General features: G+C 35.4%; 1 long non-coding RNA gene across 1 annotated transcript in view; it reads left to right on the plus strand.

Moving 5' to 3' along the window:
• Nucleotides 1-23,102, plus strand: part of LOC138698240 (uncharacterized) — a 57,203-nt gene extending 34,101 nt beyond the window's left edge. The window contains exon 2 of the long non-coding RNA XR_011331786.1: nucleotides 22,705-23,102. This is a non-coding gene — a long non-coding RNA (uncharacterized lncRNA). The remainder of the gene's footprint in view (nucleotides 1-22,704) is intronic.
• The last annotated feature ends 3,962 nt before the right edge of the window (nucleotides 23,103-27,064 follow it).

Here is a 27,064-nt window from a genome sequence, read left to right on the forward strand (position 1 = left end):
GGGTACAAACGTTGATCCTACGCTGTGACAAATGTCTCTATTCCGGTGGGGAATATGTTGAAAAGTAGCTCAACAATTGCTGTACTTATATGTTCAAATAAATCTTTCCATGAAATTGTGTTTTCTTTCTGCAAACGCCCCCAGGGAAACTTATTTTCTGGACGGTCCTCGTAGAACATCTGATTTTATAAGATGCGATGGAGTGGAACATTAGTGATTCCGATATCCGGAAACAAAAAAAGCCGATGTGTTGGTCAAACTGCTCTTCTGTGCATACAGCGTAATCAAAATGTGATTTAGGTTTCTGCAACCCATGTTTCTTTTTGTCATATCATAAGAACTGTTTTAGCTTACGACAGAAATATGTGAAGAGCACACCAAAAATTAACATAAAATGTTATGTTAGGAAGATGTGTTGTTATATTCATATATAGGGTTGTTTCCGATCTCTGACAACGAATTTGAATGACGTCATGTGCGTTAGGAATCACAACGGCAGCTGAATTGCGGCGAGAGGTAACAGACCAGTAGTGAGTGATTTCATAATCAGTGTGCACGGTGTTTCACAGTAGCAATGCCCAAGAAAATCGAGCCTTTTTGGGAGGGGTACGTAAGAACTCTTTTCGATGCCAAGTACAGTTACGTGAAAATCATAGGAGCCTGCAAACAACGTGGTTTCGTTATTTCCAAGAAAGCCATCTTGTATGTACCTAATAAGACTGGCAAAGTTCGGATGGGATTAATTCCGGAGTGGAAAAACCAAGCAAATCCACCCCCCCCCCGTCACAAGTCGTCGAACCCCACGAGATGTTACAAATTAATTCCATTCGAGCTTTACCAATCTTATTTAAGTACACAGAAGATGCCTTTCGTGGAAATAACGAAACCTCGTTTATTGCAGGCTTCTTTTATTTTCACTTAACTGTACTTGGCATCGGAAAGGTTATGTACCCCTCCCAAAAGGCTCGATTTTCTTGGGAATTTCTGCTGTGAGTCGCCGTGCACTCTGACTATGAGATCAGTCACAACTGGTCTGTTACCTCGCGCCACAGTTCAGCTGTCGTGTGACTCCCGACGCACATGATGTCATTCAAATTCGTTATCAGAGATCGGAAACAACAGCTTTTCTATGAACTTTCATATATGTGTGAAAGTACACTAAAGGTAACTCTAATGTGTTCTGTACTCAGGAAATTATGCCTCTTTGTTCACATATTGTGAAAGTAATTTTCTTATTTTAGTATTTTTTGTATTATTTGGCTGCTAAAATTCACATAATTTCAATAAATTGATTGCAAGATGCCATTATAAAGAAATAAACAATTCATTAAAATTTGACACATAATAACCTAGCGTTACCATATGGCCATGCCTTGTAATTTCACATATTCGCATTAACAATGAAAAACAAAAGCATTGTTGTGTTAAATTACACCCATTTAATCGGTTTATAACAAAATAGACGAAAAACTTGACGAAAAATAATTCAGGTTTCTAAGGCAATATGGTCTATATCAGTCAGGCAATTTTTGAAGACTGATACCGTGCTGAGTCACGGCATAATGAACTTTTAAATAATATTATTATAGCTCTATTAGAAGTAAAAGATATTCCCAGTAATGTTGAAAATAAAATTGAGAGAGCTTTTGGTGATTTTTGATCGAACATTCTGTCTTGCAGTTAAAGTGGCAGTTCTTTACCTGAAAGAAGCGCCACAATTAATCAGAGAATAGTCAGATAAAGTTCAACAGCAAATAAATGTTTTGGAACTAATCAAGGTGTCTATTGGGGACAAACAAGTAGAAGTGCATTAACAGCTACTTATGGCCATGGTTGATGGTATAGTTTGTAATATCCTAACGGAGAATAATACGGCTCAGTAATACTATAGCCTACATTTTGCTGTGAATTTCCCAAAGATTTGGATAAGGACCAAGCGACGAAGGCCACAAACATTATGGACCCACAACTTATGGTTCCGGTCTCTCCACATTTGAAGTTTGGATTCATAGCACCTACGGATTAGAGATTAAAAATGGCACATCGGAGGTGAAACTGACAAATCGAATGCGAATCCAGGAAGAAAATAATTAGAGTAAATTTCGAAAGTGAAATGGCTCTTCTGGTTGATAGTACGAAACCTGGATGAGGGACCACTTTGACAGTAAAATGGCAAGATGATTTTTTTAAATACCACAAAATCCCTAGTTGTATTTCTCTTTGTTTTGTTTTGTAATTATATTTCTTTATTTATTCTGTATAACAAGAATAAATGAGTACCTTATCCCGCGATTCTGCGTGATTTGCAAACATCGTGTTGATTTGACACATATGGATGCATTTCAACAATTCACAACATAATACGGTATTATTAATATCACAGTCTAGTATATATGGTCACGAAGCTCAATACGTAGGAAATATGCATCCATAGATAGTTGTTAACCACTAGGATCGCTACTATCGACTCAACACAGACAATGCGAAATAGTACCGACACAGTCTATTGTTCCTAATACCCTCACAACTCAAGCTTCGTGACTGTATGTATATACTAGACTGTGATAATACCATGAATTCAGCATTATTTATTGAAAGTAAATTTTTAAAGATAAAGAATAATTTTTTTTATATCAAATTTTTAATAAATTCAATTCTAGTAACAGTTACTAATTTTGTATAAATACACTCATATAAAAATGTAGTTTCTCTTATGCAAACGTAATCAGAGTTTGTATTTAAATCGAACATGCTACATTCATATTCTGCATAAAGTTTCATGAAAATACATTAGGTAGAAAAGAAGTTATTAATTTTGTTTAAATTCCTCCCCCGCCCCCTATAAATGATTAGTTTCCCTTACGCAGACGTAATCAGAATTTGTACTCATATGAAATACGCTACCTTTAAGTTCTGCATGAAGTTTCATGAAGATATGTTAGATAAGAAAGAAGTTATTGATTTTGTTTTATTTTATGGGGTTATTTTACGACGCTGTATCAGCATCTAGGTTATTTAGCGTCTGAATGAAATGAAGATGATAATTCCTATGAAATGAGTCCGGGGTCCAGCACCGAAAGTTACCCAGAATTTGCTCGTATTGGGTTGAGGGAAAACCCCGGAAAAAACCTCAACTAGGTAACTTGCCCCGACCCGGATTCGAACCCGGGCCATATCGTTTCGCGGCCAGACGCGCTGACCGTTACTCCACAGGTGTGGACAAGAAGTTATTAATTATGTCCAAATTAACCCCCTATAAAGGGGTAATTCCTTCTATACAAATTAACCATAGTTTGTACTGAAAACAAGTACGCTATCTTAAAATTATGCGTAAAGTTTCATGAAAATCTGTTGAATAGGAGAGAAGTTATTAATTTTGTCCAGCTAGATTAAGAAAACTGCGCACTGTATGTCGTCGGCAAGTATAAAACAGAAAATAAAATTGCTTATCGTGCCTATTATTATTTTTACTATTGTCGACAGGCGGCGCCATGTATTGTGGGTCTCTATCACCACGGCATGGCGCGTCCTCAGGTTGCGGATAGAGGAGACGGCCTCCAGATATGGAGGGTAGCTGCGAATATATTGAATAAGCAGTCGTGGACAGCCGATAAGGGGTGGTCCTCCAGCTTGGGGGTTGGGCGAAGGGCTAACAACCCATCACCGTAAAAAACAGCTTGTTACGTATCCCTATAATAAGCCTCGGAATAGGACTGATTCTCTGGCACGACCACAGCAAAGGAATAAGGTTTTGAGATTTGGCACTTGGAACGTAACTAGTCTTTATAGAATAGGAGGGGTAACATTAGTAGCAAAAGAACTAGCTAGATATAGAATAGACTTCGTAGGAGTACAAGAGGTTAGGTTAGATGGGAATGGCATATCACAAATAGGAGATTACTTGTTGTATTATGGGGAAGGAAACAATAATCACCAATTAGGAACAGGATTCTTTGTTCATAAAAGAATAAAATCAGCAGTAAAAAAGGTCGAATTTATCAGTGACAGGTTATCATATTTAGTACTTAAGGGTAGATGGTGCGACATCATAGTTATAAATGCTCACGCCCCTACCGAAGAGAAAGACGACCATATAAAGAATAGCTTCTATGAGGAATTGGAACATACTTTTGATCAGTTCCCTAGATATCACATGAAAATTTTATTGGGGGATTTCAATGCTAAAGTAGGACGGGAGGATATTTTTAGACCAACTATTGGAAAAGAGAGCCTACACGCAATTAGTAGTGACAATGGAGTTAGATTAGTCAACTTTGCCACATCGAAAAATTTAATTGTCAAAAGTACAACATTCCCCCATAAGGATATACATAAATATACTTGGACTTCTCCAGATGGATTGACACACAACCAAATAGATCACATCTTGATAGATAAACGGAGACATACTAGTATAGTAGATATTCGAACTTTCAGGGGTGCAGACTGTAATTCTGACCATTATTTGGTGATTGGAGAATTAAGAGAAAGATTATCAGTAGCCAAGCGAGTAGAGCAACAAGTTAATATTACTAAATTCAATATTTTGAAATTAAACGACGAGGAAACTAAGCAAAATTATCAGGTCGAAATTTCGAATAGGTTTGCCACTTTAGAAAGTTCCGACGAAGTTGAGAAAGAATTAGATGTTAATAGCATGTGGGAAAATATCAGAGATAGTATCAAAATTGCAGCTGAGCAGAGCATAGGTTATTATGAAACTAAGAAAAAGAAACCGTGGTTTGATGAAGATTGTTGCATGGTAGTAGAAAGAAGGAAACAGGCAAAATTGAAATTCTTACAGGATCCAGTTGAGGAGAAGAGAGATAATTATTTCAATGAAAGACGGGAAGCATGTCATACACTTAGGAATAAAAAGAGAGGTTACTTGAAGGAAAAACTGAATGAGGTAGAAACAAATAGTAAGAATAAAGAATTTAAGAACGGATATCAGCCAAGGGTAAACGTGATCAAGGATGAGAATGGCGACTTGCTTGCAGACTCTCCATCAATCCTAAACAGATGGAAAAACTATTTTGCGCAATTACTAAATGTACATAGGCCAAATAGAAATGATCGGGACGAAATTGAAATACAAACTGCTGAGCCATTTATACCCGAACCCACCTTTCAGAAGTCGAAATTTCGATAGAAAATCTGAAAAAGTACAAGTCTCCAGGTATCGATCAAATTCCAGCAGAATTAATACAAGATGGTGGAAGTGCATTATATAGCGAAATTTATAAACTTGTACTTGCTATTTGGGACAAAGAAATTGTACCAGAACAATGGAAGGAGTCTATAATTGTACCTATTTTTAAAAAGGGGGACAAAACCAACTGTGGTAACTTTCGAGGAATATCACTTTTGTTGACGTCGTACAAAATTTTGTCCAATATACTTTTGAGAAGATTAACTCCGTACGTAGATGAAATTATTGGGGATCATCAGTGCGGTTTTCGGCGTAATAGATCGACTATTGATCAGATTTTTTGTATTCGACAGATAATGGAGAAAAAATGGGAGTATAAGGGTACAGTACATCAGTTATTCATAGATTTAAAAAAGGCATATGACTCGGTTAAGAGGGAAGTATTATATGATAGTATTCTTATTGAATTTGGTATTCCCAAGAAACTAGTTCGATTAATTAAAATGTGTCTCAGTGAAACATACAGCAGAGTCCGTGTAGGTCAGTTTCTATCTGATGCTTTTCCAATTCACTGCGGGCTAAAGCAGGGGGATGCACTATCACCTTTACTTTTTAACTTCGCGCTAGAATATGCCATTAGGAAAGTTCAGGATAACAGGCAGGGTTTGGAATTGAACGGGTTACATCAGCTTCTTGTCTATGCGGATGACGTGAATATGTTAGGAGAAAATCCCGAAAAGACAAAGTATATGATTATGTCTCGTGACCAGAATATTGTACGAAATGGAAATATAAAAATTGGAGATTTATCCTTCGAAGAGGTGCAAAAATTCAAATATCTTGGAGCAACAGTAACAAATATAAATGACACTCGGGAGGAAATTAAACGCAGAATAAATATGGGAAATGCGTGTTATTATTCGGTTGAGAAGCTCTTATCATCCAGTCTGCTGTCCAAAAATCTGAAAGTTAGAATTTATAAAACAGTTATATTACCGGTTCTTCTGTATGGTTGTGAAACTTGGACTCTCACTCTGACAGAGGAACATAGGTTCAGGGTGTTTGAGAATAAGGTGCTTAGGAAAATATTTGGGGCTAAGCGGGATGAAGTTACAGGAGAATGGAGAAAGTTACACAACACAGAACTGCACGCATTGTATTCTTCACCTGACATAATTAGGAACATTAAATCCAGACGTTTGAGATGGGCAGGGCATGTAGCACGTATGGGCGAATCCAGAAATGCATATAGAGTGTTAGTTGGGAGACCGGAGGGAAAAAGACCTTTAGGGAGGCCGAGACGTAGATGGGAGGATAATATTAAAATGGATTTGAGGGAGGTGGGGTATGATGATAGAGACTGGATTAATCTTGCACAGGATAGGGACCGCTGGCGGGCTTATGTGAGGGCGGCAATGAACCTTCGGGTTCCTTAAAAGCCATTTGTAAGTAAGTAAGTAAGTAAGTAAGTCGACAGGCGGCGAAATTCGAGTTCAGCGAGCGCTAAGCAGTCAACTTCCTGTAACTACAGCGTCGATCATATTGCAGCGTTATCGCGACAACTTTCAAAACCTTATGCAAGTGCGAAGTAGACGAAAAGACGGCTTCTTGCTATGATTGCCTGTTCTTTTAATCTCAACTTTCATCCATCATAACATCCCAATATTGTACTTTTTCACAGAATCAGTAAGGCATTCAATTATGGATTGATTTGTTGATTGCCGCGAAATCGGCCACAATTTTATTGTCAGATTGCAAAAAACAAAATATAACTATACTGTAATGTGTAGGCTTCGTATTCCAGCTACCTAAAGACTGAAGTTAAAGACACATTGAGTATATAGTACGCCGAACACAGGTAATGCAAAGGATAAGGATATAAAAAAACACGTTATTGTTGCGTGTTCGTGGATTACAGTCAACTTTCGACATTCTGAAGCTATACTATATTCCCGTCGCTCTAATTTCCGGCAGCCAATCGCGTTGCAGGTCGGCTACATTTAAACGTGTGCGTCTTGTGATTCGCTGAGGAAGACGTTATTCATTTCTTAAGGCTCGATAAATACTTAATATAATCGCCCGCCATTTTGGCTCTTTCGTTGGCGTTCGCAGAAAGCACACGAAGACGTTATTTACCGCTCAATTATTTGCTGAATTACAGTTTGATTTATTATCATAGGAGCTACGACATGATAATGTTTAACGATGTGGCAAATAGATTCCTCGTATGGTAGCTCGGCAACGAAAGAACAAAAATGGCGAACGATACTACCTACCTAGACTTTATAGAGCTTTGACTTCCTAAGACGTAAGCAAAGAGGAGGAGTCACGCCAGGAATAACAGCGTCGCGACTATAGTAAACACATGCTTGAGCCGTGATGTTCATTTTCGTCATCTTTGCCGTGAATAATAACGTGCGTGCGTTCGTAAGTTACGGAACTTGAACATATGCGGATGTCACTTGAACTGATTTTATATTACAATAAATTCTTTCAATAGCACATGACACTGGCGCATGATGTACAAGATATTTCTATTGTCTGGTATTTTTTCATGTTTCATTGGTATATTGTATATATCACTGATAATCCACTAATTTTCTATGTACTTTTCTAGAAATTCCCTAAAATGTAGATTATTTAATTTATTAATTGGGATGTTGGCACAGAACATCATGGTAGGCTACAGAAATCCATGCTAAACATCGATTTAATATCTTCATAATTTTCAGATTTTGACTTTTGGATTACGTTCAACACATTTTCTGCGCATTTTGGTATTGCAGTGTCTTTCAGTGCACTGTTTTTGTCGCTTTTACGTTCATCTTACACAATTTATATATAATGTTGTCGATATTGACAGTGAAAATATTAGTTCAAAATATCCTCAACTATGTCCTGCAATATTACACGCTTGAGCGTCTTACCTAAGGCATTTTACCTCTGCATTGAACCTTCAATCAGCCATAAAAATGTAGTTATTTAAATAATACGATTAGTAAGAACAGTGATCGATAAGACTACTCACTATGACTGCGTCCCGGTTTTGTCTTTATGAGGAAGAGGGCAGAGGTTGCGTAACTATTTTGTATACGAACGTACCTGTACCAGCTCTGTGACGTCACATATACTTGGAATCAGACAACCTCATTCCAGTTTATAGGTAGCTGGAATACGAAGCCTAGTAATGTCTATGGGTTTCTTCTATATTCCATTTTTTCGATTTTCCGTATTCTTAGGCTTTATTAAGCACCAGATTGCTAAAAGAAAATAAAAAAAAATATGTTTTTATATGCGCTAAAAGTTGAAATGTGCATTAACTCCTTAAACATGTACGTATTATGCACTTGGTTAAAGATAACTTGAAATGCATAGCATATGATTTGCAACTGAGGAATAACATTAATTCAACTATACTGAAATCCGCCCCCAAATGATAAAGTTTCTGGAATTCCCGGACATTTTCCCGAATCCAATCTCCCGAAAATCCATTGTTCCGAAAGGCATTATTTTTAATCCAATGTCCTGAAAGACTTTTCCGGAATACTACAAGTGCGGGAAAAATATTTGCTGATATTTTATAATAAACAAAATTCGACATATTTTTGTTAAAAGATAAAGAAAGGGTGATTCTTATAGCATTTTTGGTGCTGATTTAAAATACGTTTTCAAAATTATTCTATTACGCAGGTTTTTTGAGTAATTATATGAAATTTAATTCAAAATTTTCTAGTATTTATACCTTGTAACAATATCTCTAAAATCATATTTATTTACCTAAAATGTTTGTGAAATAGATTTTAAGCTATACTTGACTTGGAAAACATTTATTTTAAGTAGTCTGCTAGAATATTTGGGCTCCATTTTTCTCGGTAGCGTCTTTCCATTTCAGAAAAATACTGATGAAAACGCTCCCCACGTTCGTCTGTCACTACCCGAAGGTTGTGAGGGGAAAAAAATAGATGAGAATCCAAGAAGTTATTTTGAGAGGCATATTACACCCCATCACGTTATAGTTCTGAATCAGCTCGCTGACAAGTTCTGTATAATCTTCTGATCTGTGGTTCCTAGAAAGTAACAGTCTGTTGAATGATTCTTATTTTCCCGGTATATCAATGGAACTAGAAAGGGATATGACGGGATCTTTTTAGCTAATCAGTTAATAGAATTACATGGAATACAACAGATTTCAGGGGCCCAGTTCCTGTCTTCGTCTATTTTGCAATCAAATTAACACTCGTAAGTTCTTTTAACAAGTGTAGTAAAAATTCGCTGTGTGCTTTCAAAGTTAACTAACCACAAACATAACAAACATTGTTTATGTGATTTACACAATATTTCGAGGCATGTTTCACTTTATACGACACTTTTAACAAACTTAAAATTAGGACAAATAAAACACGGGTTATGAAACTTGTTTCATGAATGTAAGTTCCAACTCAACTGAGAATTAATACCAAATTCATTCTCAAGAATTCTGACTTCACAGGCGACAATGATCTGACGTTACAGGTCAATTGTTAAAAAAAAAATATTTGAAATATTTTCTTTCCATTAGCATGTTCATTCAGAACTGTATGTAACAATAAAAATAAATCAATTTTTCTAAAATTACAAAAAAAAAAAAAAAATGGTGAGTGGTAGAAAAATTCTGACTTCATTTTCGTAATCAGCAGATGAAATTACTAAGAAACAGCAGAAATTTTACATTTAACAAAATCACTGTTGATCGTGTAATTATTTAATTTTCGGTTGTGTAAAATTTTAATAATTTGATTTCCCTCTTGCAATGTTTTCTTTTGTGTTTCAGAGTTCTAATTGAAGAGTTTAAACAAGAAAGGCCGTAAGTGCACAAAACAATTTTTTTCAGGACAGACAAAAGACATTTTTCTTCATCGAAAACAGAACCAGAAAGTTGAGGTAACATCATGATAAGGCATATGTGGGTTTGTGAATGCAAGAAGTTGGTGTATATTAAGAGAGAAAGTTAATCAAAACAGTATTTTTTATCATCAATGGTTGTAAGTGACATAGCTATTTACCTTCAACAATGTGTGTAGAGTACGTTCTTTCCTCTTCGAATTTTATACATTATTGTTATTTTCTTGTACAAAATGTTAGTTCCTATTTAGTCATACAGCTATATTAAAAGATGTTATAATATTTAATATCTCTGGCTTCTGTCTGATTGTCAATTTATATTAAATGTTTTTTCTCTTTCTTCTTCTTCTTCTTCTTCTTCTTCTTCTTCTTCTTCTTCTTCTTCTTTTTGCTCTTGTGTGTTGTTTATCGGTTTGAATTAAGTTAAGGAGTTAGGTACAGTTTACAGCAGTAACATTTTTGGAAATATTCAATATTTTTTTCCTCCATTATTCTATCTTGTACAATAATGAAAATTGGTATGTAGGGTAAACATTGGTAATTTCATGATAATTTCATGAAAATTAATTTATAATGCAAATGTGTAAATATATCCTTATTCCGATTTTTTCATCTAAAAGACGATAATTTGCTGCACAAATCTGGAGATATAAAAGATTGGACACGTTCTTGAACAAGTGCCAAAAACCACTTTTACAACTTAAGCTAAAAGGCTGGTTATTTCGTGAGGGGTAGAAGAATTGTGTAAAAATTCATTAAAGTCAAATAAAATTCTCATTTATTGTTACAAGACTTCAAACATAGTAATTCCGTCTAATATTCATAGCAAGAAAACATAGAAATACATATCAACACATGAAATCAAAGTAAAAATTGAAATTGAAAAGGCATCTTCTTTGCCCTGAAAAGGTGAACACTTTTATTGCGGACTTTACTACAGCCTATATTACTAGGGTAACTCCAAACGTAATGCATAATATTTATTTAAAAATCATATTTTTATCCTACAGCTTTGCTATTTTCACAGAATGTAAATACATCCCTTAGGAACAAAATATCTCTTTTCCACATAATCCCCGTCCCTTTCAACTGCCTTATGTAACCTAGGAACGAGGGCCTGTAGACCAGCACGGTCTTTAGCAGCGTGCACAAGGGAGTCATCTTCTAACCTCGTTCCGCGAAGGGATCCTTCAGTTTACCAAAGAGATGGTAATCGCACGGTGCCAGCTCAGGACTGTAAGGCGGATGTTTCAGTGTTGTCTATCCGAATTTTCTGATCTGGTCTGTGGTCTTGTGACTGACATATGGCTGTGCGTGTCGTGCAATAGCAGAATATCCTGCTTCTGCCGATGTCGTCGAACACGACTCAGTCGAGCTTGAAGTTTCTTCAGAGTTGCCACATACGCGGCAGAATTATTAATGGTGGTTCCGTGTGACATGATGTCCACAAGCAAGAGTCCTTCTGAATCGAAAAAACACAGTAGCCATAATTTTTTCTGCTGAAGGTGCACTTTTGAATTTCTATTTTTTGGTGAATTTGTATGATGCCACTCCATTCTCTGCCTGTCTCCGGTCCAAAATGGTGGAGCCATGTTTCATCTTCTGTCACAATTCTTGCAAGTAAGTCATCTAGCACTTATCATTGACACTTAGCATGATAATAAATCAAACAGAAGCTGCACTGAACCCATTGCGTCCCCTTTTTCTTTTTTGTTATCACATCTAATCTTAAGAGTTCTAAAATTCGTATTGTAACACAATTCGTATTGTAATACAATTCGTATTGTAATATAAAATGTAACGCTTAGTACTCAAAAAAATTTCTCCTAAAACAGCTAAGAGTTCTATCAGTAAAGCTAAGCCTATATGGCGACTACAGCTGTATCTAAAATTCCAAAAACCTTTCCTAAAATTTCATTAAGATATAATAAATCTTTGTACCAAATATCATATGCTTACCTTTAGTAATAAGCCTGTAATGTAATTACAAACATCCACAAAATTTATACGCCTGACAAGTCGACGCTAACTTACTCTCTCCAAACATAAAAGCTCACTGAAGCAACTACAATAGTCACACAAAGCGTAACTGTATGTTTCTGGAAACCGGACAACATATGCAATCCCTTGTCGGAAATTTGAATCTCGTAACACCATTGGTTACTTTACGAAAGAGCAAAGAAAAAGTATCACGAAATAACCACTGCTACGAAATTACCAATGTTTACCCTATAACACTGTCCTTCTGCTATATGAAAAAAAAATATTTTTATGAGTTAAAAAAATTATTTACATTTTTTTTTCGAAATTCAAAATGTGCAGTTCACTATGCAGTGATGAAGCGTTTCCCACATAACTCATAAACCTGTTAACTTTTTCATTTTATCTCTCTTTTATTTTATTGCTGAAACTCATGTTTACAATATCATGCTCTTTCAACTACATTCCTTAATATATATATATATATATATATATATATATATTTAATTTGTGTTAGACGAAAATACTGATATTTGACCATTTTGTAAAATGAATTTATTTTTTATCAGACAATCTATCAAAGATAGGGAAGTGATCTTGCATCATATTGTATATATGTCACGCATTGATACACACAAGAAATTTCATCATAGAAATTTTTAGTTATGTGGGAAACACTTCATCACTGCACAGTGAACTGAATTTTGAAAAAAAAAAAAAAATGTAATTTTTTTTTTGATATAGCAGAAGGACAGTGCTTTACGCATATTTATTTTAATTATTTTACAAGATATAGTAATGGAGGGAAAAAATGTTGAATATTCCCAAAATTTTACTGCTGTAAGCTGTACCTAACTGTAATTACTGTATTTAGTAAACTGGCCACGTAAATTTTATGTATATTATTGGCTAAGACCACACCGTACACGAGCCCGGCTCTTACAGTAGTGGCTAGAAACATTTTTGCTTTATAAATTTAATTTGTACTCACTTTGCTAGCTTACTTACTTACTTACTGGCGTTTAAGGAACCCGGAGATTCATTGCCGCCCTCACATAAGCCCGCCATTGGTCCCTATCCTGAGCAAGATTAATCCATTCTCTATCATATCCCACCTCCCTCAAATCCATTTTAATATTATCTTCCCATCTACGTCTCGGCATCCCTAAAGGTTTTTTTCCCCTCCGGCCTCCCAACTAACACTCTATATGCATTTCTGGATTCGCCCATACGTGTTACATGCCCAGCCCAACTCAAACGTCTCGATTTAATGTTCCTAAGTATGTCAGGTGAAGAATACATTGCGTGCAGTTCTGTGTTGTGTAACTTTCTCCATTCTCCTGTAACTTCATCCCTCTTAGCCCAAAATATTTTCAATTAAAGTGTACTACTTAGAAAAAAATTATGTAAAATTAAGTAAACTTAAATGTTGGTACTAGAAATTAATTTAATTACTAGTCTAAATATTAAGTAATACAAAACCTCTTTTCCTACTAAGCTAATTATGTAAGATCAAATTTTAGGGCATTTTAAGGGCATTTTTGAAAGATTTTTAGGTCATAAATGCATTGTTTTAGGACATTTTTTCCACGATTTCTAGGTCATCAAAATCCTAGCCCCGATACATCTATATTACCAGAAGAAAGAGCAGTGTGTTAGCGGCGATGTTGCCAGACTGCTGAAACGTTGAAACTTCCAACTCAATTTTCTAATAAATTAACCGTGCATTTAATCACAAAACGTAATATAAGTTTTCTACTAATTTAAGGGTACCTTATCGGCCCTTTCAACCTGCAGGATCACTTCACTTCCATCTCGTATGTAAACAAAAGGAATTCCAAAATCGATTGCATTTTCTACGGACTCAAGACCTAATAGACTAACAGGATTCTAAGCAACTCTCACTCTATCATATCGTTAGGAAATTCTAAGAAATATGTCAAGTAAAAGCAGACAGACACGCGGTATTCAGAGAAAAAAGGGGTAGCCTACCTCACTGAGAAGACGCTGACTCATGCCCAAAGCAGGACTGTTATAAATCAGATCTCTAATAGTTATGTAGGACACAAACTATTCTAAAACTTCATTCATGACCAGAGCAGACAAGATGTAGTGCCACAATGTATACTCTATTTTTTTCATGGAGTGCACATAGAAAGGACTTTGCCGACAGACCTTCTACTGCCCCCTACTAATTGGTTGTCATAAATAAATGTATTCCTTACTGTGACGGAAATCTTGCTTCTCCTGTCAGTAACCAATCGCAACCCTCGTTCAGAAGAATTGACAGGCTCCCGTCAAATCCACGTGGAGGCAGAGTTGCCGCATCTTTTTCGAATTCCAAAAATCCCATCAGTCTCATTTCGAGGGTCACCAGGATTGTGGCAACTGTGCAATGTTGGGACGAGGGGACAGGATGGAATTGTAAGAGGTGATTATGTAGGAAGTCATAAATCTGTAAGTGGGTGTTCAAAGGAGCCACCGAACTGCACTCCTTGAAATAAAATAGAGTATACACCATACTGTATGTGAGCATGTAGATTACAGTAAAGGTACCAGATTTTTTCCCACAATTTTCGGGAAAAGACATCGACATATGAAAAACTACTTTTAACATTTCTGTTGTTTCCCATGACTTGTATTTTTACACTATATTTATTGAATTAAAATAATCTATTTACTTACTTACTTACAAATGGCTTTTAAGGAACCCGAAGGTTCATTGCCGCCCTCACATAAGCCCGCCAGCGGTCCCTATCCTGTGCAAGATTAATCCAGTCTCTATCATCACACCCCACCTCCCTCAAATCCATTTTAATATTATCCTCCCATCTACGTCTCGGCCTCCCTAAAGGTCTTTTTCCCTCCGGTCTCCCAACTAACACTCTATATGCATTTCTGGATTCGCCCATACGTGCTACATGCCCTGCCCATCTCAAACGTCTGGATTTAATGTTCCTAATTATGTCAGGTGAAGAATACAATGCGTGCAGTTCTGTGTTGTGTAACTTTCTCCATTCTCCTGTAACTTCATCCCGCTTAGCCCCAAATATTTTCCTTAGCACCTTATTCTCAAACACCCTGAACCTATGTTCCTCTCTCAGAGTGAGAGTCCAAGTTTCACAACCATACAGAACAACCGGTAATATAACTGTTTTATAAATTCTAACTCTCAGATTTTTGGACAGCAGACTGGATGATAAGAGCTTCTCAACCGAATAATAACACGCATTTCCCATATTTATTCTGCGTTTAATTTCCTCCCGAGTGTCATTTATATTTGTTACTGTTGCTCCAAGATATTTGAATTTTTCCACCTCTTCGAAGGATAAATCTCCAATTTTTATATTTCCATTTCGTACAATATTCTGGTCACGAGACATAATCATATACTTTGTCTTTTCGGGATTTACTTCCAAACCGATCGCTCTACTTGCTTCAAGTAAAATTTCCGTGTTTTCCCTAATCGTTTGTGTATTTTCTCCTAACATATTCACGTCATCCGCATAGACAAGAAGCTGATGTAACCCGTTCAACTCCAAACCCTGCCTGTTATCCTGAACTTTCCTAATGGCATATTCTAGAGCGAAGTTAAAAAGTAAAGGTGATAGTGCATCTCCCTGCTTTAGCCCGCAGTGAATTGGAAAAGCATCAGATAGAAACTGACCTATACGGACTCTGCTGTATGTTTCACTGAGACACATTTTAATTAATCGAACTAGTTTCTTGGGAATACCAAATTCAATAAGAATATCATATAATACTTCCCTCTTAACCGAGTCATAAGCCTTTTTGAAATCTATGAATAACTGATGTACTATACCCTTACACTCCCATTTTTTCTCCATTATCTGTCGAATACAAAAAATTTGATCAATAGTCAATCTATTACGCCGAAAACCGCACTGATGATCCCCAATAATTTCATCTACGTACGGCGTTAATCTTCTCAAAAGAATATTGGACAAAATTTTGTACGACGTCAACAAAAGTGATATTCCTCGAAAGTTAGCACAGTTGGTTTTGTCCCCCTTTTTAAAAATAGGTACAATTATGGACTCCTTCCATTGTTCTGGTACAATTTCCTTTTCCCAAATAGCAAGTACAAGTTTATAAATTTCGCTATATAATGCACTCCCACCCTCTTGTATTAATTCTGCTGGAATTTGATCGATACCTGGAGACTTGTACTTTTTCAGATTTTCTATCGCAATTTCGACTTCTGAAAGCGTGGGTTCGGGTATAAATGGCTCAGCAGTTTGTATTTCAATTTCGTCCCGATCATTTCTATTTGGCCTATGTACATTTAGTAGTTGCGCAAAATAGTTTTTCCATCTGTTTAGGATTGATGGAGAGTCTGCAAGCAAGTCACCATTCTCATCCTTGATCACGTTTACCCTTGGCTGATATCCGTTCTTAAATTCCTTTATACCCTTATATAAATCTCGAATGTTTTTATTCTTACTATTTGTTTCTACCTCATTCAGTTTTTCCTTCAAGTAACCTCTCTTTTTATTCCTAAGTATACGACTTGCTTCCCGTCTTTCATTGAAATAATTATCTCTCTTCTCCTCAACTGGATCCTGTAAGAATTTCAATTTTGCCTGTTTCCTTCTTTCTACTACCATGCAACAATCTATAAATAATAATTATTAAGAGAAGCTGTTATGGCTGTAGTACGAAAACACAGTAAAACCAGCATTTAGGCTTAGGCCTATTTTGTTTCCAACTATTGCAAAGGTAACACTGATCTTTAATCAGCCTTCTTTGCCTCTAGAATAAATTTCCTGCTCTGTTTCTTTACAATGTATTTCTAAGCCATCTGTAGCTTTGAATTACCTTCCATTTCTCATAATCAGGGAACGGATTTATATGGACTAAAAATATATGAAATATGTAAATATATATGTAGTTATTTTTACCAAAATATGGAATTAAATATGGATTTTTACCAAAATATGGAATTAAATATGGACTTAAAATTATAAAAAAATGACTATGTACGTTAAATATTGGTACATTTTAATCAAACTAAACAAAAAATATAATGGACGTACCTTATCTTCCAATGTAGTTTCAACAAAACACAATTTTTATTGTCTGTTACCATAACAATAGGTTACAAACATTTCTTTCAAGTGCTGAAAAGTGAATCTTCTTCTATTGTCTCTGAGGATAGATTTATACTGACTAAAAGAGCGTTCGACGTCACAAGAAGTAACTGGTACATAATTCAATTTCACAATGTCTGCTGGGGATAAGTCCAAGTTAATCTTCACTGTTGATTCACCACTCATCACAGCAACAACCTTTTGTAGTTCTTCATATCCAGGGTTTTTTGAAAGTACAGTGTCCACCTTAGCTCTTACTGCATCTGCAACTTTACCTCTACCACGATTCAGTTGTTCCACAGTACTATTTATAATTTCAAAACTTTCAGATAGTGAAAGGTGCCTATTTTGGAGACTTTTGAGCGTTTTTATGATGCATGAAAATGTATGCTGAATGTGAGCTAAGTCATTCTTCACACTTATGTCACAGGTAACTGTTTTCGCAGTATCAATTGAGACTGCATCTTCAGAGTCCAATGCAAGGAGAACATTGTTAATAGAGTCTATATGTTCGGCATAATATTCAACTGCTTCTAGCCATGTACCCCATCTAGTTAAAATTGGCTTTGGTGGCAATGGAATTTCAGGGTACATTTCTTTCAACACGTTAACTCTACTGGGAGCTTTGAGAAATACTTTTTTCACTGATGAAATCAACAAATCTACTTTAGGGAAATTGTCTCTGACCACTTCTGCCACACGATGAAATGCATGCGCCACACAAGTAAAATGAGTCAATTTAGGATATACAACAGATAATGCTTGTCCAGCTTTGACCATATAAGGGGCAGCATCGCTAATAAAGAATAACACATTATCGTACATAATACCCTTTGGCCACAGGATACCCATAGCTTCGTTGAACAGTTTAACTATAGTTTTGTTATTGCACTTTTCTAGAACATCACAATGTAAAAGAATTCGTTCAGAATATTGTTCACTTAACAAACCGATAACTACATTACCAACAAGTCTACCTTCTTTGTCGGGAGTCTCATCAATGGAAACCCAAATTGAACTAACTTTAATTTCATCTCTTATCTTCTGTATTGTCTCATCGTAGATGGATGGAGCATACGTCTTCCTAAGTATTGACTCATCCGGGATTGTATGTTGAGTATATTTTTCAAGGAATTCCCTGAAGACCTTATTCTTTAGTTTGTAGAGAGGAATATCAGCAGAGATGAGAGAACGGCACAGGTCGATGTTAAACTCAGATCTTACATTCGATGTTGTTGGTTGTGTTAAAAACAATTGTCTCTGCTTGGAATTTAGTTGTTTGTTGGCCTGATGTTTACTAGTTGTAATGTGTTGTTGCACCAGGAACTTTTGTGTAGATGATACTGCACACTGACACAAATTACAAAATAATATTTTATTGTCAGTTGATAAACCATCTTCTTTAAATTCTGAAATGTAACTTGTTAGTTTTGATTTTAAATTGACTGAATGACGTACTTTTGGCATATTTACCGTCTTTATAGTATGATTTACAAAACTGAACCTATGTGTACTCTGACTGGCATTTAACTGTTGAGCTGCACAACTGAAGTCTGTTAAAAATTTTAAATTAAATTAATACAGTTTTGTAACTTACTTTCCCATTGTTGATAGGACTGCTAATTTTCAAATAACTCTGATGTTAAAGGGATTACTGAACATGTGTTTAAATCTCTATTGTTGAAATGTATTTTTAAAAGTTAATGGAATTTTGTTTTGTTTTATTGTTAAACCTAATATAATATGGACTGTTTTATATGAAATATGGAAAATATATGGAAATTAACGAAAATATGTACTAAACTCTAAAATATGGAAAAATATGGAAAATAAAAGTAGGATTTTTCAACCCTACACATTGTGAAACATAAAGATAATGCAAAATATAAATTATATTAGCTTTATAAGTAAATATGTATTTACATATAAATCCTTTCCCTGCTCATAATGTTCACTTTGTAATGAAATGTTTTACAAAAATAAATGGAAGTCCTTGTTTTATAACTTCCATAGCCCTATGTATTATTTACTTATCTGCAGTAGGCCTACAAGATGTATGCTGAAAGCTGTATGCTGAAAGTCAAAGAATGGACCGTCTGCCATTGGAACTATAACGAAGGAATTGATTATTTTTGCATTTCCTGTCATTTCATTAACATTTTCTGGGACATAAACTTTTATAACTCTCGTTCTTCCCTCAAGAACAGCAAACTCAAGATCACAGTTTAATTGCGACGTTTTTCCACAGATGCCATTTGAATCGTACCCATTATACAGAGTAGAAGTGAAATAATCCTGCAGATTTTTATTACGAATAGCTGGTGGGAAGTTCATAGTTTTCTCACAAAAAATTATTATTTTTTTTTTTTCAAATTTTTAATACCCTCTTATTCGGTAAGTATTGCGAGTTGGATTGTGATTTTTGTCTATATCGATAGAGAATCTAATAAAGAATCATTTATCCTTCTGTCGTATTTCAATAACGTGCGGTTTTCGTGTAAATTGAAACCACTAATTTCAAGTTACTGAACAATTTAACCACATCGCAACGTTGTAGCTAGAGAAGGAGCCGCGAGGCAGTTCAGGTACGCTGAGTTCATTGATCTCTTATATCTGTATTGCGTTACTAAAGCAGACTGTTAGCGGCGATGTTGCCAAACTGCTGGAACTTCCAACTTAATTTTCTAATTAGCCGTGCATTTAATCACAACATGTAATATAGGTTTTTTATTCATTTAAGTGTACCCTATCTCTCTTTCAATCTGCAGGACTACTTCGCTTCTACCCTGTGTATCTGACTTTAAGTGGTGTGCATTTATTTCTCGATCCCTCTAAGCGGGGCACGGTGGAAAGTGATTAAATAGTATTGTTGACGATAGGGACTATACCTATTATACTGGAAATGTAACTGAGAGTTGTAGTTACTATTCATAACGATAAATTAATAAACACATCCTATTTGATTTTCAACAATGCATTCTTCTTTATACTAGGATTACATTTAAGCAGTTTCATAGCATAATAACGTGATACCGGCATTACAATATAATTATGCAGCTGCACACTTTCCACTTGCTCTCTCCGCGATCGCGACAATGCGAAACAATATTCGACTTCCACAAGGTATTCAAGAACTAACTTCAGAAAATATTTACTAACAAGTGTTTTAAAAATAAATTTCACTGTAAAATAAAAATGGAAAAAAAAAAAAAGAAAAGAGAGAGAGAGAAAATGCCGCCACTCTGGAAATTGCCGTCCTAGGCAGCTGCCTAGGTTGCTTAGGCCTAAATCCGCCACTGTTCTCAAACAGAGCAATTTTATCATTTTAGTATGTATTTTATTTATGAAAGTTCAAGATTGAGTCCAAAACTAGTCACTAATTGAATAATATTGTACTTCATTACTGATAATAATTACATCTCAAGTCTGATTAGTGTATTATAGGCCTATATCTAGTCAGCGATGTATGCAATAGAAGGGGAAAGGAACGGGGCACTCTACCCAATATCTCCTGGCTTAGTTGCCTCATGAGTGATGCCTTATTGGTGTCACTTTTGAGGTTCAGACCAGTCTTCGGGCTGCTAACTTTACATACATACTGATAATATCGACGGGTATCAATTTGATCCCTCAGTCTTTCTAGGTATTCCTTCTAATATTTCCACTTCTATAACACCCTCTTACCTAGCATCTCGTTTTGTTTACCTTTCACTACCTCGAACCCGGAACATGTACCTTCTTCTCTCTATTCCTCTGCACAGAACATCCTTCTACTCATCATCTTTCAGCATATCGATTCTACGCCTCTGGAATTCTCTCCCTGACCATGTCAGAGACTGTCGGACAAGATCAAAATTTAAATAAAGAATCACATTCTAGTTCATGGAATTGCTTGTTGAACACCTGTCAGGTTGCGCAACTTCGGTTTAACCCATGACATATAGTAAATATTGTAACTATGCTGTTGTAAAGTTGACAATTAATATGTAATGTATTTATTATTATTATTGTTATTATTATTATTATTATTACTATTATCATCATCATCAGTTATCACTATCATCATTGCTATCTCTGTTTTTCTTTCTTTTCTTTTCTTTTCTTTTCTTTTATTAGCTCGATGAGAGCTCTGTAGTGTTCTTTTGACCCTGTTGACCCTTTATAGGGCTTTAATTTAATTTGTATTATTTTCATCAGTGTTTGTATTTCTTTTTTGTATTTATATGTGCTATTTAGTAGGATGGAAGAGAAGGCCTTATGGTCTTAATCCTTTCAGATTAAATAAATAAATAAATAAATAAATAAATAAATAAATAAATAAATAAATAAATAAATAAATAAATAAATAAATAAAAAGTTTCAACGTCCAGATTTAATGTGAACAATATCTTGGTAGAATTAAGAAATGTCATATGATATGACATGTAGCATAGGAGTAATGGGCCCATAAATATGGAAAGGGGTCAAAATAACCCCTCCATCTTTCTAGTGTTAACATATTGTCAGATCGTAACTAAACTTGCCAATTTACCACTTAGACATAACAGCATATAAGACTGAATGTATGAATTTCAATTGGCAAAAAATACATGATCCCAGCCAAGTACTAAGCAATAACAGCATAACAAAGAAAGTAGGATGTGCAACATTTTAAAATAAAATATGGGTCGACTCTAATCTAACATTGGAAAGACATAGGCCTACTAGATGTTCAACCAGTAAATTAAGTGTTATACATTGAGTCCAAAATAACTTAGCTTAGATAGAAAAAGTGATGCTTTTCATAATAACATCAAATTTTTGGGTATTTATATTGAACGTGGTCTGGGCTGGGATAGCCATATCAATATGATTTCGGATAAGATATCTAAAGGAATATTTATGTTAAGATGTTTGTCTAAAACTGTGGATACAACAGTGCTATTAACAGTATATTTTTCATATATTCATAGTCATTTTCAATATGATGTTTTATTATGGGGGAACCATAGTTCATTTTTAATATTTTTAAATTACAGAAGAAAGCAGTGAGAATTATTTGTGGTGTTGGACCAAAAGAACATTGTAAACCATTATTTCAATCCTGTAAAATTCTCACTCTTCCATCACTATGTGTATTGCAGTGTTTGTTATATACCAAAGTGAATATTGATAATTTTCCTTTGAACTTGCATTTTCACGAACACCATACGAGAAGTTGTAACGATATAAGACTTGATTTATGCAGATACAAGACTACACAAAACAGTTTTTATTATATGTCTCTGAAGTTTTATAATAGCTTACCTAACTCAACTAAAAATTTAAATTACGATTCATTCAAATCGTTAATTAAAAGAAAATTATATGAACACAGTTTGTATAGCATTAACGAATATTTTAACTTGGCAAACAATTTTGTATGATTTTATTTATATTGACGTTGCTAATGCATAATGTATTTATGTCCAAGCAATAAAGTATCTGTCTGTCTGTCTAACATGGAACCATTTAAATCAGTTTATTATGGGTAAGTCGAAATGACATAAAGTTGATGTCTTATGTAAATTTGTTCACGTGTTTAATGTTGCATGTTTACAGCTGATTGCTGACTGACGGATCACCATGCAGTACACATCAGCAGAACGGATTTGGATTGGGCAGTACTTGAGAAGTTATGGTACCGGACGAAAAGGCGGACCACCTTGGCAGCGGTACGCCGTGGATTACGTTACTGACATTCCTTCTTTCTGCTAGATGACCAGACCTGACGATATAATTACGATGCGTTTCTGTAGAAGGAACAATATTTCACACCCGTACCACGAACTCTACAACAACTGAGTGAGAACATTGACTGAGTGATGGGAAATGTAACCCTTGATAAGTGCTCCTATATGGTGTCTATCATCGAACGCATGGAATGTTTTGTTCTCAATGACGCAAAGTATGTAGAAAATGTATTCGTAATTGTGTGATAAACATACCTTAATCAGTGACACTGCTTCGGTTACCTTATTTTTTTCTCCATTCTGTATTTGTATGTTTTTATCTGATAGGATGGAAAAGAAGACTCTATGGTCATAAGCCTGTCAGATTAAATAAATATAAATAGATAAGTAAATAAATAAATATATAAATGAATGAATGAGTGATTGAGTCAATAAAGAAAAGATAAATAAATAGATAAATAAATAAATAAATAAATAAATAAATAAATAAATAAATAAATAAATAAATAAATAAATAAATAAATAAATAAATAAATAAATAAATAAATAAATAAATAAATATTTACTTTGAACGGGTATATTCAAATCATTTAAGGGGAAACTATACTTAAATTACTAACTTCCATGTTTTTAAACCTAAACTCACAAAACTTTGATCACAGCTCTATCTGATTAATAACAATACATGTATAAAACTTCATCCCTCGATGATAAGTGGTTTATATTTTATTAATATCTTAATAAAACATTGTACCGCTTTATATAAGAAGTCCCTTGCGCTACAATTTACAATATTTTTAACTAATAATCACTCATATGATTCTTTATACACTATCTACCAAAAAGTAATTGGGCACTGTTTTTTCTCCTTTAGAACCTCGTGGTACCACCTCTTGTTGCTTTAACAGCAGCCACCCTGTCAGGCATGATCTCCACTAGTTTGTGTATGATATCCACTGGAATGCATCGCCATTCCTCTTGCAATATGGCACTCAGTTGGACAATGGAAGTTGGCCGCATCTCCCGAGACTTCAATCGCAGGTCAAATTCGTCCCAAAGGTGCTCAATGGGATTGAGATCAGGACTCTGTGCAGGCCAGTCCAACCGGTGAACACAATTGTCTGCATATCACTGCATAGTAGCCGCCGAAACATGGGCCAACTTCCATTGTCCATTTTTTTTTACTTATTTTAGTAGGTTATTTTACGAAGCTTTATCAACATCTTAGGTTATTTAGCGTCTGAATGAGATGAAGGTGATAATGCCGCTGAAATGAATCCGGGGTCCAACACCTAAAGTTACCCAGCATTTGCTCATATTGGGTTGAGGGAAAACCCCGGAAAACACCTCAACCAGGTAACTTGCCCCGACCGGGAATCGAACCCGGGCCACCTAGTTTCGCGGCTAGACTCGCTAACCGTTACTCCAAAGGTGTGGACTCCATTGTCCAACTGAGTGCCATGTTGCAAGAGGAATGACGACGCATTCCAGTGGATATCCTACACAAACTAGTGGAGAGCATGCCTGACAGGGTGGCTGCTGTTATAGCAACAAGAGGTGGTACCACGAGGTTCTAAAGGGACAAAAACACTGCTCATTAACTTTTTGGTAAATAGTGTAAATAACATTCCTGCATATATATATTGTATATTCCTAAGGTGCTTAGGAAAATATTTGGGGCTAAGCGGGATGAAGTTACAGGAGAATGGAGAAAGTTACACAACGCAGCACTGCACGCGTTGTATTCTTCACCTGACATAATTAGGAACATTAAATCCAGACGTTTGAGATGGGCAGGGCATGTAGCACGTATGGGCGAATCCAGAAATGCATATAGAGTGTTAGTTGGGAGACCGGAGGGAAAAAAACCTTTAGGGAGGCCGAGACGTAGATGGGAAGATAATATTAAAATGGATTTGAGGGAGGTGGGATATGATGATAGAGACTGGATTAATCATGCACAGGATAGGGACCGATGGCGGGCTTATGTGAGGGCGGCAATGAACCTTCTGGTTCCTTAAAAGCCATTTGTAAGTAAGTATTGGAACAATTGGGTTTTTCTGTACAGTGAATCGGTAAATTACTAGTCATTTGGTAATTATTAATATTTTTATTTTCAATTCTTTTATAATAAAAAGTTTTAGTAATTTACTGATTAATTTTACAGCAAAACTCTATAGGCCTTGTAAGTTTTGATCTCATGTATATAAGAATCCATGTAAGTAAATATCTGTTCAGAATAATGTGTATTGTGGCACAAGGGACTTTTTATACGAAGCGATTCAATATTTTAATAAAGTGGTATAAAATGCAAACCACTTATCATAGGCGGATGAAATTTTGTACATTTGTCATTATTAACCAGTTATTGATTTTACTATTGTGAACTCTTAAAAATATGGAACTTGGAAATTTCAGTACAGTGTCCCCTTGAACGACCTGTTAGATGAGCGGTCGGCAAAGAACACATCATATGAAATACAGCCCGCAAAACATAGCAAAGGGGAAGGTTTTATTTTATTTTATTGGGTTATTTTACGACGCTGTATCAACATCTAGGTTATTTAGCGTCTGAATGATATGAAGGTGATAATGCCGGTGAAATGAGTCCGGGGTCCAGCACCGAAAGTTACCCAGCATTTGCTCGTATTGGGTTGAGGGAAAACCCCGGAAAAAACCTCAACCAGGTAACTTGCCCCGACCGGGATTCGAACCCAGGCCACCTGGTTTCACAGCCAGACGCGCTGACCGTTACTCCACAGGTGTGGACAAGGGGAAGGTGGAAGGTGAAAGATTTAAGAGGAGAAGTCGCGGAACACCTTCAGCAATGCAAGTTTAGCGTGCGCAGAGACGGACAGTGTAGCTACATATCCAGGCTAAGGAAAAGTTCAATTAAGTTTATATCAATATACATCTGTTCATATATTTTTCATTTTTGTTTGATTTGATTTGTTTTTTTTTTTTGTTGTTTTATACACAATTTAAAAATTATGATGGATTTAGAATTGACTCATTAAAATTAGGAGTCAAGATACAGGTACCCAATTTTATCTGAACAACGAGATGATCGTTTGTCATACGCAAAATTCTTTTTGATTTTACAACTTTCATTTTAGAAAAAAAAATTGTTCACATATATATACATATAATATCTTTTCTTTTTAACTTCGCTCTAGAATATGCCATTAGGAAAGTTCAGGATACCAGAGAGGGTTTAGAATTGAACGGGTTACATCAGCTTCTTGCCTATGCAGATGACGTGAATATATTACGGAAAAATCCACAAACTATTAGGAAAAACACGGAAATTTTACTTGAAGCAAGTAAAAAGACAGGTTTGGAAGTAAATTCCGAAAAGACAAAGTATATGGTTATGTCTCGTGACAGAATATTGTACGAAATGGAAATGTAAAAATTGGAAATTTATCCAACGAAGAGGTGGAAAAATTTAAATATATTGGAGCAACAGTAACAAATATAATGACACTCGGGAGGGAATTAAACGTAAAATAAGTATGGGAAATTCCTCCTATTATTCCGTTCAGAAACATTTGTCATCTAGTGTGTTGTCAAAAAATCTGAAAGTTAGAATTTATAAAACAGTTATACAGGGACATCATTTTATTTTTACTTCAATTTTTATTGTACCTGCGTTTCTAAATGTACTTGACTTCCACCCCTTTCACTAATGCCCTTGCTAACGTCAATCACACAAACTTATGGCCGCTGTTGCTAGCAGTGAAATAAACAGTACAGGGTACAGTGCATTTCAGAAATATGTTGCATTTTCTATAGAAGAAAAAGCTTATATTATTGAAGTTTATTTTCACACAAGTATGGTGTGTAGCATAACTGAATTTATCTGTGTGGACTGTGCACAAGTGAAGATTAGAGTTACCGAAAGTACGGTACCCTATTAATATAGTGCGGTACTTAACAGCATTATTTAAACAAAAGTTTGTTTTACTATTTGTAGGTATGAAGGACAATGATGGAGACTGGAATTACAATATAACCGAATGTGAACAACAGTGTTTCCCCCCCCCCTGATTATATCATTACGGAATATTTTCGTAGAAATGTCATTAATCTGGTAGATAAATTTAGAGCAACAGAGTGTACAGAAAGGAAGAAAAGTGTAATATGGCCAACAAAGGTGACAGAAGATGCTGTAGAAGATGCTAGAGAAAGAATGCAGCGAGGTCGTAATAAGTCGGTCAAGAAGTTAA

Source organism: Periplaneta americana, chromosome 4, assembly GCF_040183065.1.
Source record: "Periplaneta americana isolate PAMFEO1 chromosome 4, P.americana_PAMFEO1_priV1, whole genome shotgun sequence".
Taxonomy (NCBI): domain Eukaryota; kingdom Metazoa; phylum Arthropoda; class Insecta; order Blattodea; family Blattidae; genus Periplaneta; species Periplaneta americana.